The sequence below is a fragment of the Bolinopsis microptera genome, chromosome 12 (assembly GCF_026151205.1).
Source record: "Bolinopsis microptera isolate Bmic1 chromosome 12, MBARI_Bmic_1.0, whole genome shotgun sequence".
In the NCBI taxonomy this organism is placed as follows: domain Eukaryota; kingdom Metazoa; phylum Ctenophora; class Tentaculata; order Lobata; family Bolinopsidae; genus Bolinopsis; species Bolinopsis microptera.
In genome coordinates, this window is record NC_087083.1 from 11560247 (window position 1) to 11579344 (window position 19098).

General features: G+C 36.9%; 1 long non-coding RNA gene across 1 annotated transcript; it reads right to left on the reverse strand.

Moving 5' to 3' along the window:
• Nucleotides 1-855: 855 nt before the first annotated feature.
• Nucleotides 856-17325, reverse strand: LOC134824436 (uncharacterized). Its single transcript, XR_010161419.1, has 4 exons — nt 17232-17325; nt 17050-17121; nt 16157-16274; nt 856-2325 (listed from the first exon to the last, which is right to left on the reverse strand). It is a non-coding gene; the product is annotated as an uncharacterized LOC134824436 (long non-coding RNA).
• Nucleotides 17326-19098: the final 1773 nt, after the last annotated feature.

Here is a 19098-nt window from a genome sequence, read left to right on the forward strand (position 1 = left end):
ATACAAAATTACTGTCATGTACTATATCATATATACTGTAGTCGATCAACTTAACCGACTATACCATATCAATTATCGTATGATTATTTGTACCATTAGTTCTGATTACCAATTCGCACTTGCAACTTGCTGGCCCAAAACTTATTCCTTGCCAAACTTTTATTTTTTCGTATTGTTTGACATACAAATGGCCATATAATAAGAATCATTTGATTCAGCCAGTGTCATTGATAATGGTATTGGTATGTTTTATCTCTCTTTTCGTGAGATTATTGTTGAACTTGATCTCGTGGTACATGTCTTCACATACAACCACTATACCTACGGGGGCGTTTGCATGGTTTCAGCAAGCTCTTGGCTATTTTACCAACCAGTACAATTCACAGACCAGCGCAATAAATTGTTTTAGACTATAATTAGAGTACTGCTCAAAGGTTACTATGAGTATGACATGCGATTATCAGTTCTACAAAATGTCTATTAATTAATAGTTAGATTGATAAAGTTCTTTAGATTTATTGAATAATCTCGGTCAAATTGAGTGGGTTCCTTGTTACAGCAAGACAAGAATTCAAACACATTTTATTCTATCAATAATTCATTTCAGTCATATTCAAGATTACAGTCGAAACATCCCATGAAATGCTTACTCTAAAATCTTTCAGTAAACGGTTGTCAACATTGCAGTTCGTCTCCTGGCCAAGTTTTAGAAACCTTGCAGTCATTCGATCTGCAGACACAGCTTGGCAGCGAATCCGTCGCTGTACGAAGATTCATCTGCAAGTGCAGGCCCAAAATTGTTGAATGCAATGCCCTAGCCTATAATATCTGAATTACACCATCTTAAATCAAAACTCGTCCAGTTCATGCTCTCTCTCTTCCTGATAACCTGTAACCACCCATCAGGGGCTACTCTTCTCAATTTAAACTGGCTGCTTTGCTAGAGGAATGACAGAGATCTCCTCTCCGTGGTCTGGGTGGTCACACGATGCACCAATTACGAAAGCGATGTCAGCTATTTTAAATAACCTAACAGTTAAGACTCGGTTTTGATATTAAAACTGTTCGTGTTACAGGGTTATGGATATACAAATATTGTGTCAATGAAGATCACAAATAAAAGGTACAAAATACTATCGGATGATGCAGATAAAATGGAATCATTACAGACCTGGCTGACTATCTAATTCTCTATTGTGTTCACAGTAGTTCAAGCCTAACATAATTGAAGATTCTAATAATTTAAGCATTGATCGTTGAAACACAGTTCAACAATGATCAAATAACCTAGCAGTAACGTTGAAATATAGTACAATCGAAAGTATAACTAAATACCAATATCATAAAACCGTTAATATCAATAATCAAATGTCGAATTCATAGTGCAGCAAAAACAGCAGAGAGATAATCAATGACTTCGTACTCCTGGTTATCGTAGGCTTGCATGAAGGATTCCAGAAGGGAGTCGTACCTTATCCACTTGGCAGCTCTCTGGGGTGGAGGTCTTCTCATCAGTCTTTCCGTGATCTTCTGGTCTGTTAGTCCTTGCTCTAGTTTGAGGGCTTCAAGGAATTTCCAGATGGTAGGATTTGAACAATGGACGAGGCTGCGGAAACCATTATGTCATCCTTCTGCAAGGTTCAAAGAGCGTGGGAGACCAGTTAGACAGCAATCGTACTGGTTCCAGGACAGGTGATCGAAGCGAGCAGGTCTGTTTGGTGTTCCCATCCACGTGGACTCAAAGTATAATGTAAAGACATCCATATCTGCAGAGAGGATAGGTCTAACTCTAAGGGTCTGCCATGCGTAGTGGACGTCACCAGGAGGGATGAAAGGTAGAGCTCCGATCCGTTGGAAGGCTTTCCGGATGTCGGATCCAACCACCTGATACTCCGGAACAAGGTCGGAGCGAGCGAAGTTCCTCCATAGAGCCTGTTTGAAGTGGAAGTAGCAGCCATGTAGAGTAGTCCCGGGCCAGACAGCAGTGACACTGTTCCGTAGCCCAGCTTCATAATCGCAAAGGGCGGTGTCTGGATGGAAAGGTCCAAAGCGATCCAGTTCTTCTAGTAGGTTTGTGTAGTGTTCTTGCCGCTTTCCAGGGAGAAGACCAAACGCCAGAGGAAGTCTGTAATTGTCTGGGGTGATTCCATGTACTGTCAGGAGTTGGGTGAATAGATTGGGTGCCACCTTTTTTTGTTTTGTGTTGCTGCGCTGAGAGGTGTTTATGTTGGTCGGCAGCTTTCTGCTTCAATTCTGCTCTGAACTCTGCTTTCTTAGCTAGAATTTCTTTAGCTAGGCAAATTTTGTCTTTCGCACGTACGTCTCCTGAGGAAAATAATAATTATTAATAGTCAAACATGAATCATAACACATAGAGGGGGGTTTGGTCGTTGATTACGTTATCAACATTTTCTTTTTTACCCTCTAGAATAATAAAACAAAAGTTAATAAAACAAAAGTTAAATTTATTACCAATTATTCAATCAATACATATCATAAATTCTAATATTGGAAACACAATGCAGAATGGATGTCTTAAACTATAATTTTGTTGTCACTAATAATCTATTTACTTTCAAAGTTGAAATTTAGTTCAAAGTTGAAATTTAGTTAAGTATGAAATGCCACCACATCATAGTTAGGGTAAAATATAATTCTTAAAAATTTTAAAATTGAGAAGATTGCTCTATGACTTAAAATTCAAAATTTAGCAAAAGATATCTAATTTTTAAATAGTTGGTTACAGTTTATGACAGTACTGGCATGATCAATTTTATTGTGGCTGGTAAAAGGACCCAGTTGCCTGTAAGGGCTTTACCGAACCCCTGGGGACCACAATGTGATTGGATCAGGCCAGATGTTTCTATGTAGAGCATTTTATTTATTTTGGAGATATGGTTACGTGGTATAGCTGGTGGTCATGTTTAAAGGTCAGTTTATCTTTGTGTGCTAATTATCCATCCAGATGCTTAGTGATGTGAGTAAATCATGCCCTTCTACAATATATAACGTTTAACTATAAATTTGTTTTTACCACAGAAACTGTGGCACTAAGGTCAAGAATTAAAAATTTGTACTCTCATTGATAGTTAAAGCGTTTTTTTTCCCCAGCACTACTACACAACAAAAACCTGTCGGCCCACCGAGGAAACACAGTCGCAGAACAAGGAACCCAATAGTGCTCCTCTATTCTGTGATCGTGTGTATTTACTATAAACTAGCTAAATGCAGTTAGTAAAATTTTCTGGAATCATTAAAGTCGTTTGATTAGTTTATGTGTCAAAGTAATGTCCATGATAATCATATATTTGGATCCCCGGTGGGCAAACACTCGTCCCAAAGGCTAAGGCAAACCTTTCACTGTTTCACCATACGAAGTAAGGAGATTTGAACACATACTCAGCCTACAACTCCACCCATGGGACGAGACGTCGTGAGCCTCAAAATATATAGCATATACCCAGTCAGCAAACACTATACACAACATACATACGATAACAAACAATGTATAATGCCATTACTTCATTTAAAAGAAAATATATCTGCTATCTAATTTAAAAAAATTGAAGAATAAACCTGAAGAGAGGAGAAGGAGAGAGGGGTTTGGGAGAGGTAGAGTAGGAAAACAACAGGATCCTGTGCCGCAGGATTTTAAAATTTGTTGTATGATGATTCGTTTTGTGTCGTCTCTTAGATTAATATAGGTCTGATACCCTTGTCATGGTTTTTTGCAATAACACCGTGGTTTACTCATATGATTATGTTTACTAAATCAACCTATTTCAATGATAATTCATTTGCATCAAAGTTGTAACTGCACCAAAGTTGTCGGTCATATTTAGATTGTAGTTCTAACAAAGATTTCTTAAGATTATTCTTGAATATACTGATGGGAGTGGAGAAGTCTATTTCACTTGTTGACTTACGGCAGTGATTCCAAATACTAGTTGATTGATAGATGAATAGTGAGGATGGAGTGGGTGGGATGAAGTAGTTGTCTCGTCTTGGTGACCTGTTGAATAAAGAGAACATTGAGACTGGTGATTGGAACTTATTAATTTTAAACATTTCCAGTAAACAGTGCAACTTATGAAGATTGTGGACAGTCAGGAAGTTATACTCGTTACAGATTGGTTTACTGTGTTCTAGTTCAAAGAAATCTTTGCCTAACATCTGCTTGATAACTTTACCGGTCTTATCCCTAGTGATAGGCCTTACTCTGGCACATGTTTTGAACTTATTGAAGTATGCATCATTATCACCAAAGAGAATTCTTATGCATTTCTTTTGTGTTTTAAATATGGCTTCTAGTTTATTATTTGATACACCTCCCCAAACAGATATTCCATAACATAGGTGTGATTCAAAAAGGGTGTGGTACAGGTCCTTATATAGTTTTTTAGGTACACAGCGTCTAATTCCACATAGTCTACCTATCTCACATTTCAATTTACGGTTTAACGCTCTTAAGTGAGCATCCCAGTTCAGTTTTTGGTCAATAATGACTCCAAGAAACTTAGTTTCCTCCACCTTTTTAATTACTATATTATTTAGTGTCAGTTCTAATTCATTGGTGTTTGAATCTGGTTCATTTCTACAGTTCGGCTTAAAGTGGATATAACAACATTTCTTTATGTTGATATGCAGCAAGTTACTCTTCATATACTGATGAACAAGTTTAAGAATTTTATTAGCTTTGCAGTAAAGTGTTTTTATACATTTATCTACAACAAATATGTTGGTGTCATCGGCAAAAAGTATAAACTTACCTAGGTCTGATACTCTATATATTTCATTGATGTAGATAATGAAAAGCAAGGGACCTAATACTGACCCCTGAGGAACACCAAATATTACAGACAGTTTTTCGGATTCTTCTCCAAGTACTGAAACATATTGCTGTCTATTAGAAAGGTAACTGGCTATCAATTTATTTGCAGTCCCTCGAATTCCATAATCATTCAGTTTTTTAAGCAGTTTATCATGACAGATTGTGTCAAAAGCTTTACTTAAATCAATGAAGATGCCTAGTACGTGATTTTTATCTCTTAAAGATTTTTCAATGTAGTCGACAGAGAAGTTGAGTGCATGGCTTGTCGAGTGATTTTTTCTAAAGCCATATTGATTTTCATATAATAATCCTTGCGACTGAAAGAAACTGTAAAGCCTGGAGAATATGATTTTTTCAAGTATTTTACCGAATATCGCTAAGGTTGAGATAGGCCTGTAATTTTCAAGAAGCTCAGCATTTTCTTTCTTATATATTGGACTTATTTTACCTACTTTTAGGTCGTCTGGAAAAAATCCCTGTTGCATACATTCGTTGTACAATACCGATAGTAGTGGGCTAATTTTGCCTGATACTGCCTTTACTATATGTACTGGTATGTCGCTAGCCTTGCCATTCTTAAGTTCCGATATGATCTTAGCCACCTCCTCAGGTGAGCAGTCATGTAGATATATATTAGCTGTATTCGATTTAGGTAAGAAGTCACAGAAACTTGGAAGCTGATTTATTTGTATCTCTCCTAGTTCTGTGTAGGCTGCATTAACCCTTAAACAGCGAAGCAAATATGTGCTTGTTAACGGCGAAGAGCACTCCATATGGACGGCCCCCACGTGACATACAATTTGGATATCGATCCTTTGGGTCACGTGGTAAGATTTTTGGTCCCGTGTCATGAAATAACGTAATAATTTTCCCGCTAATATCTAAGGCATAGTTGCTGTTCATCAAATTAGATCATCATTATATCCTGCAAAAGTAGAGCTACTTTAGTATCAATAACTCAATTATGCCCGTGTAAGCTATTAGTATTACACTTTTCTAAGGTTGGCTCGGATAAATTTAAATCTAGCTGTGTAGTTACAATTTGGAATCCTAGAAAGTGACCATCTTGAAATAAAAATTAGTCTTTCATCGGTTTTACTTTATATTTGAAGATCCGATATGTGTCAAAAGTGTACTAAACATCATATCCTTGGCACGGTGTACTTTAAAGTTAAGCTGTGTTAACGTGATAAGCATGTTACTCATATAACTGTGTATTCTGTGTAGTACGTTCTAGGTGACACTGGTGTAATGTTTGTTGATAAAATTGTGACAAATCTCCGTATATTAAGTATAACCAAGGTGAAAGAAAACACAACATACGTTGGTCAGTTGGAGAAACATTTCAGTAAAGTCACTAGCAACAGGCATATAAGATTATAAGACATCAACTTTGTATATTTATGTTCATGTCTCCGTAAATCATATCTTGATCTATGACTATGATTTTATTGGAACTATGATTATGAATTTATATTTTGACTAAAACTGTCGAAATTAGGTAATAAAAATACGAGGTTTTTTATTATAAAAAGTTTTGTTTCCCCTTTTCAAAGCTTGAATATACAGCTCGTTTGTCCTAAAGGTTCATTAATGAAGCTGAAAAAGCCTTACAGTGACTAACTTTTCATTTTGCTTACCGAAATTTACCTTCGCTATCGGTAAAATGGAAAATCTTTGCCTAGTCACACACAAGCGTACCGTCAGCTTGCAGCTGGACTCGCAGTATCCAAAAATTGAATTTTAAATTTATACTGTTTTACAAATTGAAACACAGGATGACAAAAGTGTTCAGTAAAAATATTTTGGTGAATTATCGTCATCAATTTATTCTCATTGTTATCATCATTTCAATGAATGATTTGTTTTTTGTAATAGTAATACTAAAAGTGTAGTGGTAACAACAAAGCAAAATGGCTAGGGCTAGCAGTAGCAGTGGCAGCAGCCAGCGCTAGCAGTAGTAGCAGCCAGCGCTCGTTAGCGCTAACAGTAGCATGGCAGCAGCCAGCGCTCTTTGTGCTAGCACTAGCAGTTGCAGCAGCCAGTGCTCGTTGGCGCTAGCAGCAGCCAGCGCTCTTTGCGCTAGCATTAGCAGTAGCCGGTGCCCGACGCTCGTTAGCGCTATCAGTAGCAGTAGCTGGCGCCCGATGCTCGTTAGCGGTAGCAGTAGCAGTAGCCAGCGCTCGTTAGCGCTAGCAGCAGCAGTAGCCGGCGCCCAACGCCCGTTGGCGCTAGCAGTAGCAGTAGCCGGCACTTTACGCTCATTAGCGCTGCCGCTAGCAGTAGCAGTAGCCGGCGCTTGACGCTCATTAGCGCTGCCGCTAGCATGGTAGCAGAAGCCAGCGCTTGACGCCCATTAGCGCTGCCGCTAGCAGTAGCACTAGCCGGCGCTTGACGCTCATTAGCACTGCCGCTAGCAGTAGCACTAGCCGGCGCTTGACGCTCATTAGCGCTGCCGCTAGCAGTATAAGCAGTAGCCGGCGCTTGACGCTCATTAGCGCAAGCAGAAGGAAGTGTAACTGTAAATTAGCATTACTTGCGCTAGTTAGCGCTTACGGTAACGGCACTACTGTGCTTCATTTAACTATGAGTATGGCTGCAATAATAATTTACTTGCTTATTGCTATTTACTTTCTACTGCCACAACTTACTTACTATACTGTTACGTTGAGCTAGCTAACGCTAATGATAGCACTAACTAGCACCTTATAATTTACTGACAAAAGCGCTCACTAACGCCGGTTCGGGTTAGCTAATGATAAATATCACAAAATCCCATGTTCAATGTTGACAGTTTGCTGTTTGTGGTACTGGTAGCTACCGCTAACTATATGGATAATAGAAAAGCGCACCCATCTAAAACTAGCGCTAACTAATTTCATTTAGCGCAAACATACTCTACCATAACCAATACAAGGCGAGGGAAATTTAGTATCGAGAATTGAGGTACAAAGCTCCATTCTTTCTTATTGCTTTATTGCAGAGCTTGGTCTTATTTTAGCCATGAGGCTGTGAGGTTTGAAAAATAAAATTACTTTTTCCTGGTATAATCTTAGAAAATAAATGTTGTGAATATGCCACAGGCTAAATCAACGGCAACAATTTCGTCCTATTATATTATAATCGGCTCATTTCATCACAGTTTGAAATTTAGAAATATGCAGCAATAATGGATCGTGCACACGATATTTATAACTGCGTTAATTTTGACTGATAACTTGATAAGAAACAAAACAACATTATATGCTACAAAAACAAGCGATCATAATTTCAAAGAATCTCATTGATAAAATAAATAATAAACTAATAAACATATTTCGCAACCCTGGTTGTGTCAATACATGGATTTATTTGCCGAATTTTTGTAATAATTGTAGCCCATTTCTGTCAGTTTTTGCAAAGAAAACTTGATTGTTAAACATGGATAAATTCAAAAGACCCTAATTCGCGGGTTGAAGATTTTAAACAGATTGCACAACCAGGATTGTGATTCATTAGCAAGTTTCATAAAACAAGAGGAGATGCACATTCTGCACCATGTGATGTTTATGGTAAATCCTCTCACCACACAGTTCACACATGCTATAAACAGCTGAAACCTTTTTGCTGTTTTTTATAGTCTTTCCCCTTACAGTTCGAGAGGCAGTCACGACACTGCTTCTTGCTTTCAACTTTCTTGGGGAAACTAATCATGCTGCTTGGGACTTCAGCTGTCCTCCGAAATTTAGGATTCCCCGTTATGTTGAATGCTGCTGTCAGGACATGTGCTCTAACAGTCCAATGATGGGCTTTTCTATTAGCCAAGGCTTCATGAGAGATAGCCCTTATTCCAATCCAAAGTCAGAGGAGGAATTTTTCCACCTGAATGAGTCCACTCTGATGGATTGCTTAGTTGGACGACAGTGTGGATGTTCACCCTTGTGGTGTCCAGAATGTAATACCACACGCAGTGTTTCCACTTGTTGGATTTCACCTTGGTACTGTATCGACTGAAACAAGAACATTTGTTCATTTTGTGAAATATTTCTAAAATGTTCAGATATTATTATTATTAGTACTACTCGAGTAATACTACACATAATACATATAGTACTTTTTTAATAGGAATTTTAGTGACAATTAAACTAACCCTATCCTCTGATCCATCAAATCAGTTCGATACTTAGTGAGGTCATACAGCTTTCCGATCTGCGGCTTTTCTTTGTTATCGTCTTCTGTTACTCCTTTAAAATTAAATAGCACTGGTTTAATAACTATATTCTTGATGTTCAGACGTACATAATGAGAAAAGTTTGTCAAAGTATCAGCTTTGAACGTAATTGAATAGATTGCAACACACAAAATAAATGGATTATTTTTACTGTCGATTTGAACTGTAGCTGTACTATTTCAATAGAATACCAACTTCCTTGTCCATAAAGGAGAATATAAGTGCTGAGCTGCAACTCTGAAACAAAAATTGTATTTCAAATTGATTGCACAATACTGTTGTTTCAAATGTAAGAATCTTTTTGTTGGCTACGAAGTGGGGATTCGCAATTTTGCAAAAAACGACATCAAACTATCAAATGAGAGCATCTGCCGAAATTATGCAAATCACACTGAAGAACAATGAAGAAGAGCGGCCGATATCACAATCACAGTAGCCGGGTTTCTTTATAGGAAGACAAATACAGGAGCAAAGCATAAATCATCGATGACAAATTACCGAATATTTTGATCCGGTTTCGTGATTCGTTAATATCAGTCACAAGAGAGAATCGTGCGCTCTCATTGGTTTTTATACTAGCGAGCATTAGCTCAAAGGTGCAACTCAATAATTGAGTTATTTGAAGCTCCTCCGATTGGATTGCAATGCGCTTTGTGACATGACATGTGATCCGCTGTCCACGTGGTGTTTACTTACCTATCAGATCACTTTAAAGTAACATATACCTAGTCGTCCAACTGGACGGTTCTCCGCTAGACATATTTAATGCAATTTTTGGCCTTTTTTAAACTAATAATTAACCATAACTATGTTAAATAGTAATTTTTGTAAAAAACAGATAGTTTAGGCGATAGGTAGTGTTCTTGCCGATAGATAGCTGGCGTATCACCGGTATTGCTACTACATGTGGAACACAAATGGTAAAACATTGGAGGGGCACTCCACATGGAGTGCTCTTCGCTGTTTAAGGGTTAAGGTTAGATGCTAGGGATACAAAATACTTATTGAATTCATTAGCTATAACTCTGCGATCAGTTATCTTTTCATTGTCTATGGTAAATATAGGTCTGATATCACGTTTCTGTTTGCCACGAATTTTATTTATCAGTTCCCAGGTTTTCTTGGAATTTCCCTGAGTTTCAAGAAACTTGTCAGAATAATATTCAGATACAGCTTTTTTACGAACCTTTTTTAGAGCCTTTCTATATTCTTTGTAGTCATCATAACGGTTTCTTTTATTACAGCAGATAGAACACAGGCATGTGCCCCCTTTTGTGTCAGTTTCGCCTTGTTTACACTTAACTTTCCTGACTTTCGCCCAGTCATCATACAGCCCATGGCAGTGGTTTACTGAGGCTATAATCCCGCCAGTAATCCATGGGTTGTTCTGGATAGTGCGCTTAGTGGTTTTGGGTACAGCTAGTTTGCAGGTTTCGTCAATGCTGTTTTTAAAGATATCATGAAAGTTAGTAAAATCTATAATTGGTTCATTGTCTAGTTTGTTACCCAAGACTTCAGCAAATTTATCAGTGTTTGATTTACAATAGTCATAATATTGAGTGTGCTTGTGAATATTTTTGGTCTTGCTAATTTCCCAGTCAAATGTTGTAAATATAGGGAGGTGATGAGATATGTGATCAGTTATGACTCCAGAGGCAGTAACAGAGTCTAGGTCATTTGTAATGATGTTGTCGATGCACGAGGCATTACATCCAGGCTTTTCATGAGTTGCTAATGATATCAATGGAAAGAAGCCTCTACTAAATAGGACATCTTCATACTGTGCAATAATGCTACTGTGGTTACTATGGAGATTAATGTTAAAATCACCTGCAATGTGTGTATGTTTTGGTGCTTTATCAAGTATTGACGACAGTTCTTGGAGAGCTTGCTCAGCATTGCCACTTGGAGGGCGGTATATTACTCCTATAGAAGTAGAATTTCCTAGACTACCTATAGTTACAAAGAGGGTTTCTAGATTTTCTGTTACTTGTGAAAGGTTGTTATTTTTGACAGCATTGAAGGAGTTCAGGACATATAGAGCTACTCCTGAGCCTTTTACTTTCGAGTCGAAGGTATCTTGATAGAAGCTCTCATAGCCTGTGAGTTCGTACAAGTTTTTCATTTCAGGGCCTACATTCGTTTCAGCAAGACCAATTACAGAGAATTTGTTAGTAAACCTAGCTATTTCAATTGCCAGCGAGTCAAAGTTTGATTTGTTGCCATCAAGATTTTGAAATATTAGTGAGTTTTGCACTTGTAATTCGTTAGCAAAGGTGCGGTTTATGTCTTTTACAGAATATGAGTCACAGCTTTCAAGTACCTCAGAGATTTTACGTATTACATCATCTGCATCAGTGTTGTCATCATTGTCATCATTCAGAAGCTTAAATGGGTTATAACGGTTTACTGCTAGGTGGATACAATTATTGCAGTACAAGTCAACTTTTTTATTTTGTTTGTCACTGGTGTTAAAACATCTAGAGTGAATGGGACAATTACAGTGGTAGCATTCAATTATAGATTGACCTAAGTAAATACTTTTTAAACAGTGGGCACAGACCTCTTTTTTAAGAACATTCATGCTGGAGGCTGATAGCCTTCAACATGAGGCTGTCCTCCGGCGGCATGAGAATAAAGTGTTGAACCAACCTTACCGTCCCTCCTCCCCCTCTTCCTCCTATCAGTCCCTCCATGCATCCTAACAAGGACAGTATTACGGATTAAAGTAGCAAGTTTGGCCACTCCCTTCCAATTAAGGTGCAGGTAATCCGTTCGGCCATATCTGTCAAACTCCCTGGACAAGGTTAGGCAAAGTAAGCCAGTGTTATTGTCAAGGAAGTCATCAAAGCCATCAACGAACTGGACACCAAAGTTTTTGGGGAGTAGCTCACGACGAATAAGTTCTATAAAGTAAAGAACTTTCCTATTTAAATCAGCATTTCGAGTTGGTAAAAGAGGACAAAGAAATACTTGGGCAGTTGGATTGGCCTCTTGAATTTGCTCAATCTTGAATTCTAGATGACTAAATATAGCAAAAATTTCACGCTGAGATTTAACAGATGGTCTTCTAACATCATTTATACCACACATAATAACAATTTGACAATATTTTAATTCAAATTCCACTCAATTTCACTCTGATAGTGATAAAATTTAGAAATTGATCGAATATCCGGCTATAATACAGCAGGGTGTCATAATTATTGGCGTGTAGACAATTTTGCGTAAAATTTTAGCTCACCCAAGCTTTTAGAAACGATCATTACTTGACTTCTGAGTGTCAGTTTCCTATGGAGTCTTGATCATTCAAGAAATAATCCTTCATACTACAGTTTAGTCTAAAAATGAAGTCCGAAAGAAGTTAAATTTTGTCGATAATCACGACGAAAGAGAAAAATTTGGATTACTGGACTTAAAGCCTTCGGCTGCTTACCCTAAATTCCGGGATGAGTCCGCCTGACTATATTTTATTGCGTCAGTTAGAGGAGAAAGAGAGCTTTTATAAAATCTATAGTTTTCTATATGTTTCGCTATCGCCTGAAGAGCTGTGCACTTTAGTCTAAAGAATAATTTCAGAAAAAATTCACCGAAAAAAAATTGCACATAAAATCTCTTACTTCTTCGTAAATCTAACCAAGTATGGAATCGACCCTTTAAATAACGGCCTTTTGAGGTACATCAACACAAAATTCTGAAATCAAGAAAAAGTTCAGACGATTATCTACAGACCAGTTTTTGAATTTTGAAATTTAGATATTCAGAAGTAAAGTTATGACCCGGCGAAAAATATTGATTTCATCATAAAATACACAGAAAATTTCAAACACGCCAATAATTCTGACACCCTGCAGTAGTAAGTAGTTTAGAAGTTGCTTGGCCGGATATCATAACAATGATTTCGGCTCATCATCATAGCATGATCAGGGTAGCATGAAACGTAGAAAAAGTGTTTTCTAGGAAAATAGTCAAGGGGGGATCAGGCCATGATTACGTACTTTTGCTGTCAGGAGGGCCGGGGGGGTTGGGTCTTGATAACGGTTGATTACGGAAGGGGGGAGGCCAGGGGGGTAAAAATTTGTAAATGCGCGTAATTTTTACCGCGCGGCGCTAAAAATTATTCAAAAATGTTGACACTTAGGGGTTTTATCAGTATAAACAGATCGCGCCAGGGGCAGACAGAAGATGAATCCGAGTTCGTGGAAACATTTGTGACAGGATTAAAAACATATTTTTGGCTGTATATGTCCGTAAACTGAGTTGGATTTGCCCTGGTATGATACAGTGTCATGAGTACTAACATTTTTAGCCTCCTGTGACATATTTCCCTGATTCATGGAATGAACGAAATGAACAAAAAATGAACATTATCCTAGAATCGCCTGAATTGAGCTGAAACCGATTGGGATCGATTGGTAATGATACCAGAAGTGTTCTAAAACTCGTCGGATGGCCCCAAAACAGGTAGGAATCGTTTGGAATTGGCCCTAATAGTGTTCCTACAAACTTTGGTGGCCCTAGCACTCCCAGAACACCCATTATACCCTTGGCTGGATTCAAGAATTTAGAACCAGTTGAGCAGATAAAACAGATTTTGAGAAATTTTGTCTGCTTGTGTTGTTGCAGAGAGTTGAATTTGGTTCAACAGTATTCAAACAAGATGTGTTCCAACTTAGTTTTGTAGCCCTACCAGTTTCAGAACGTCCACTAGAATCCGGTTCCATTTCATTTTTGTTCATTCCGTTCATTCCATGACTCAGGGAGCCTCTGGCGACAATTTTGACGTCAAAATAGTTGGTAAACACATCCCCCTACACCGTACAACCATTTCCAGCACTCTGAAACTACTTTAACAGACTGAAATGACCGTATCAAAATGCCTCAAAAACCGTATCATCTGGTTCCACAATCTCGGATACTCAGGAACCAGCTTTTTGATACGGAAATGGAACCAAGTCTCTAGTGGGCGTTCTGGGAGTGCTAGGGCCACCAAACTTTGCAGGAACACTATTAGGGTCAATACCAAACGATTCCGACCTGTTTTGGGGGCAATCCGACGAGTTTTAGAAAAAATTTCATTTTTGTTCATTCCGTTCATTCCATGACTCAGGGAGCCTCTGGCGACAATTTTGACGTCAAAATAGTTAGTAAACACATCGCCCTAAACCGTACAACCATAATTATCTATTTTTGATCCAAAATATAGTCAAAATAACGTTGGTTCCAAACCGTATCAAAACCGTATCATTGGTTCCAAATTGGTTCCAAAATCTCGGATTCATGAACTCGGGGCAGAAGATTAATCCAAGTTCGTGGAAACATTTGTGTCCGATTTGGAAACATGTTTTTGGGGCCCAGATTGCCGAGTTAGGGCTAAATTTACAGGGTTCTGAAGTGTCTAGGAATAATATTTAAACCTTTTTCTAGCCTGCCAGGAAGATTTGGAAATTTGAAAATAGAATCAGGTACAATTTTTTTGACGTTGAAATAGAGTTCGTTTTAAAACATTACCCCTAAAATGTCATTTCTATATGTGCGATAATTACAAAATGTACAGGAGGCCTGATTTATCTTTTGTCACTAGAACTATTTGTTTTGTCTTATTAAAACATTAAGCTACTTGAAAACATTCACTCACTAAAGGAAGTACCTCAAAACCATAATCACCCCCTAAAATGTCACGTGCACCACCCCTAAAACTTCAGGTAATATACAGGTTGTGTAGTACTCAGAATGTTGCTCAATTATTAATTTTTAACTACTTCTGGGACTAATATACCTATTTCTGAGAGGTGTAGACTAGAATTTCTCTCTCTGTTGAAAAGAAATGGTGGAATTTAGTCAATTTACTTTTTGTGACATTTTGGGGACTTTTTTTTGAATACCCAGAACTTACGGCAAAACAGTAACTCAGTCAACAAAATTAGCACCTGTAGATATCTAGAGTTAGATTATCTAGTTATAAACTAACAATTGGCACAAAATAAATGGATTCAATGTGATTTTAACCTTGTGCAAATTGCATGTTTTAATTGCATTTTTTGGGATTTTTAACATCATCCTGCATTTTAGCAATTTTAGTGACCTGTAGTTAACTAAGCCAACCCAGTAATCGATCTGACCTTCTCTATAGACTAGATTTGACTGCTTTTAGCAAAATTGGAAACATTTGTGTCCGATTTGGAAACATGCCCTTGTAGCCGCATTTATGCCTATTGCCTTGACTGACTTGAAATCGATCTGGTATGGTAGAGGGTCATTTGTACTAATGACAACATTTCTATGCAATTTATAAAGCAACATAAGGTCTCCAGTGCTTCATTTTATAGACATTGGCAAAAACTATTTTTTGGCTCAGCGAACCAAAAATGGCACTGAATTTTGGTAACTTGAACTAGGAAGGTCGTAGAGACTTGAATTTTAGCTTAAAATGACCGCAAACATCATATTTATATACAACTTATAAAGCAATATAAGCCTTTTAATGCTTATTTGTTAAGATATTGACAAAAATCGGTTATTTTGGTTGCACGCGTGAGGAAAAATACCAAATTGGGGAACAATTGTTGGTCTTTTTTTAACAAGTTTTGTGCTCAAGTTATTAAAATGTGCTTTGCAGTTGTAGATCGGGTGTTTTCTTCCAATATGGGTTTCGGTATAAATCAGGAAGCACCCGGTTCATGGGTGATAGGGGTTAAGAACCCTAAAATTTCAGGAGATGGGCGAGACAATTGTCTGAATTTGGTTATAAAATCACTCTTTGCTAGGGTTAGCTTTTTTCCGCTACAGCGATCCGATTTCTAACTACTAATCATCCCCCTCTACATCATTCTCTTTTAGATACGTGATTTCTATAAGTTCTTCAAGGTACATACGGCATGATGTTAAGTCTGGTGGTTACAATTCGATAAAATCAGTATTTACAAGCAAAAAACTGCCCCAAATTTCTCCTCCGAATATGGTCCGCTAGTTCGAAATTATAAACGTTATTGAGACATTACATTAGGGTAATTTACCACTGAGACCAGATGTAGTGATCTAGATTCAGATAAAGCGAAGAAGGTGCATATATGAATTAAAAATCGATTTAATTGGCTATCAATTAAAATAATTACCAGGCATGAGGATATTTTTCCTTCAAACGATCCAATTCCACCACACTGGATTTGTGCTTCATTTTAGCATAGTTGATCTTCGCTTTAAAGATGTCTACGTCTTGTTTCTTCTAATACCCTGCGGTTAAGATAATTTAAATTAAAGGTTTAGTTAATTGGAGAATTTAAAAGCTTACGAAATTAACTCCGGGATAACTTCTCAACTGCACAAAATATCCAAGTTAACAACCATTTAAATTTTAAGCAATTTAAATGGTTGTGAGCAATTTAAGCGTCTATTTCTTTATCCATGGGAATGTTAGCCTTAGTTTAAGCATTTATTTACGTTCATATAAGGGTCAAAACAAATAATAATATTGGAGTGCTACTAATGGAGCTGTTGTGACTGCCACACCGCACTCATCGTAAGAGCTACTAACTTTTTTATGTCAATATCAGCATTACCAATCATCTAAGATTCTAACCACCGAATTGTTTCTGTTGCAGATATAAATCTTAGTGGGCTTAGTTAATACTCGAGAATCTGGCAAAGGTCCTGCCTTCAATGGGACTTCCACGAATGTGATGATTCTGACCGTTCTGATGACAAAGATAAGCGTTTTTCCTAAGCGCAAAAGGATTTTCCTAACAAAAGCAGTTAACATTGCTGTGCAAAACTTTCTACTTACTAGTCATTTCACTTTCACTGTCAAGTGTCAGGACACGTCATTTTAGTGTCATTTAAAAAACATGTCCTTAGTAGGCTGTATCAAAAACCACAAACAATAATTTATTCACCTTCTAAATAGGTGCATTAAGTCATAGAACTCCCAATTGACATTTAAATAATTGTTAAATTGAATTTTTTGTTCAATTGAGAAATTGTCAATAAATAGTTAAAATAGCACAGTTACCTGCATAGTTGACAAGTTCATTAATGTTGTTTCGGTGAACAGGGCGTTCTTTCTCATTCATTTCGTATCAGGCTGAATTTGATTATCATTATATTTACGCTTATTTATAATTGTACCAATCAAAATCATGTGAAAAGCTTGTATATGTTATAATCCAAAATTAAGTCTCACGCTAGACAAACCATCTGCATCCTGTGAGAGCATCTTTGATTAGAAGATCTTTGGGGTGATCTTGGCAACTCTTTCTAAGCATAGTCTGGATCTATAAACATGTCAGCTTCTTGTGGTGATAGTAAAGTTATAATATTATTATTATTATCTTATCTAAAATAGCTAATAGTTTAGTTAATTATTAACAGGCCCCATAACGTGGGCAATAACATCCTCTTTACAAGCTGAAATATATAGTTCGGAATTAATAGTTCAGGAAAATAATTCAGGGTAGAGCGATAAAAAGGCATGTAGTTCTAATGTACCTTCACAATAGTGACTTTAAATATATCAAGCAAGAGATTAAACTGTATTATAAAGGAAAACAAATTTTTTTAGCAGAGGTACTGAAATGATTGTTATCTAAAATGAGTACCCTTAGGACACGTTAAATAGTGCATGAACCATAAATATGTTTGAACCATAAATTAATTATCCGTAGTGGGTAAATGTGTTCACACTTCCATTGGATGATGAGTTAAGTGGTCAGTTGTACAATTGTGCAGTTCCAAATCGGCAAGCCAATACTGAAAGTAAAAAACGAGTAGGAAAACAAAATAGTTAGGATAACAAGATCCTATGAAAAAACTGCTGTATCAAATTAAACATTGATGAGACGTGTTAGATAGCTGCTTTAAATAACATTACGGGTAACGGGAGACAAGAGTAAATTACGAACAAAACAGAAAGGACATCGGAACATGGTTTCTCACATTTGTGTAATGAAATGCTATGCTAATGGTAGCGCTCGATCTGTTATGCCTTTAAGTTTAACCGCGCGCACTGCACACGCCAATTGTCAGAGTGTTTTTCACCACTAAAATGTGCTACTCCTGTTAAATTCAAAACTTTCTTCTCGCTGAAAATGCTAATAAATTTTATCGAACAGTATTTTTGGGTAAAAATATTTCCAAATGCGACCATAAAATACCTTTAAATGTTTGCGCGCGAAAATCTATTGTTTGTAAATTTTTTTAAATGTATACTGAGAAAATTTTTAGAAATGGTTTGTGATTTCTTATGATATTATTATTAAAAGATTTTGATTATAAAAAGTTCTACATATTGTAATGTATTAAAATGCATTATATGTGAGGCGTTTCTTCATACTTACTTGCCGAAATTGCCTGAAACCTTGAAATGTGAAAGAATAATAAGCATTTAAAAATGAGATCCAAGAACCATTTGAATGTCAAAAAGATTTTAAACCAGGTAACTTTAATTTACAATTTAAAACACTTTAAAATGGCGATGACGCACGTTAATATATAATGGTCAAAATTCCTTATAATATATAAACAGTTTTTATTTTTTAAACGATTATTGGCGGGTCGTAAAGTAATATAAAAAATAAACTCTTCGATATTCAGTATTTGTTAATTATTACCTAAAGACCTCGGTAGTAAGCCTTTAGTTGTCAATAATTATAAACACATTCAACATTAAAAATAGAGGTATGGCGGAACAAAAGGCTAAACACCGCTCAGCAGTGAGAAAGTTACAATACTTTTAAATTTTAAAATAGTATTTTCAATGGGACACAAAACAATCAACATTTTACTCAAATTTTAGTATAATTTGAACCTGAAAAGTGTTTCGAATATTTTATTCATTAGCTGTTATCTTTAATTTATTAAACGATATGAATTAATTCATAACTTGATGCGCGGTTTTGGGTAATGTTGTGCAGCGCGCGGCCGAAATTGTGACAAACAGAAGGAAATAACTCGTCATCAAAATGTATCGCGCGAGAATGTTTTAGTAGACGCGCATGTGACGTCACAAGTGAAGAGCTCGCAGTGGGTAATATATCGTCAACTTTAAATATTTACAATGCAA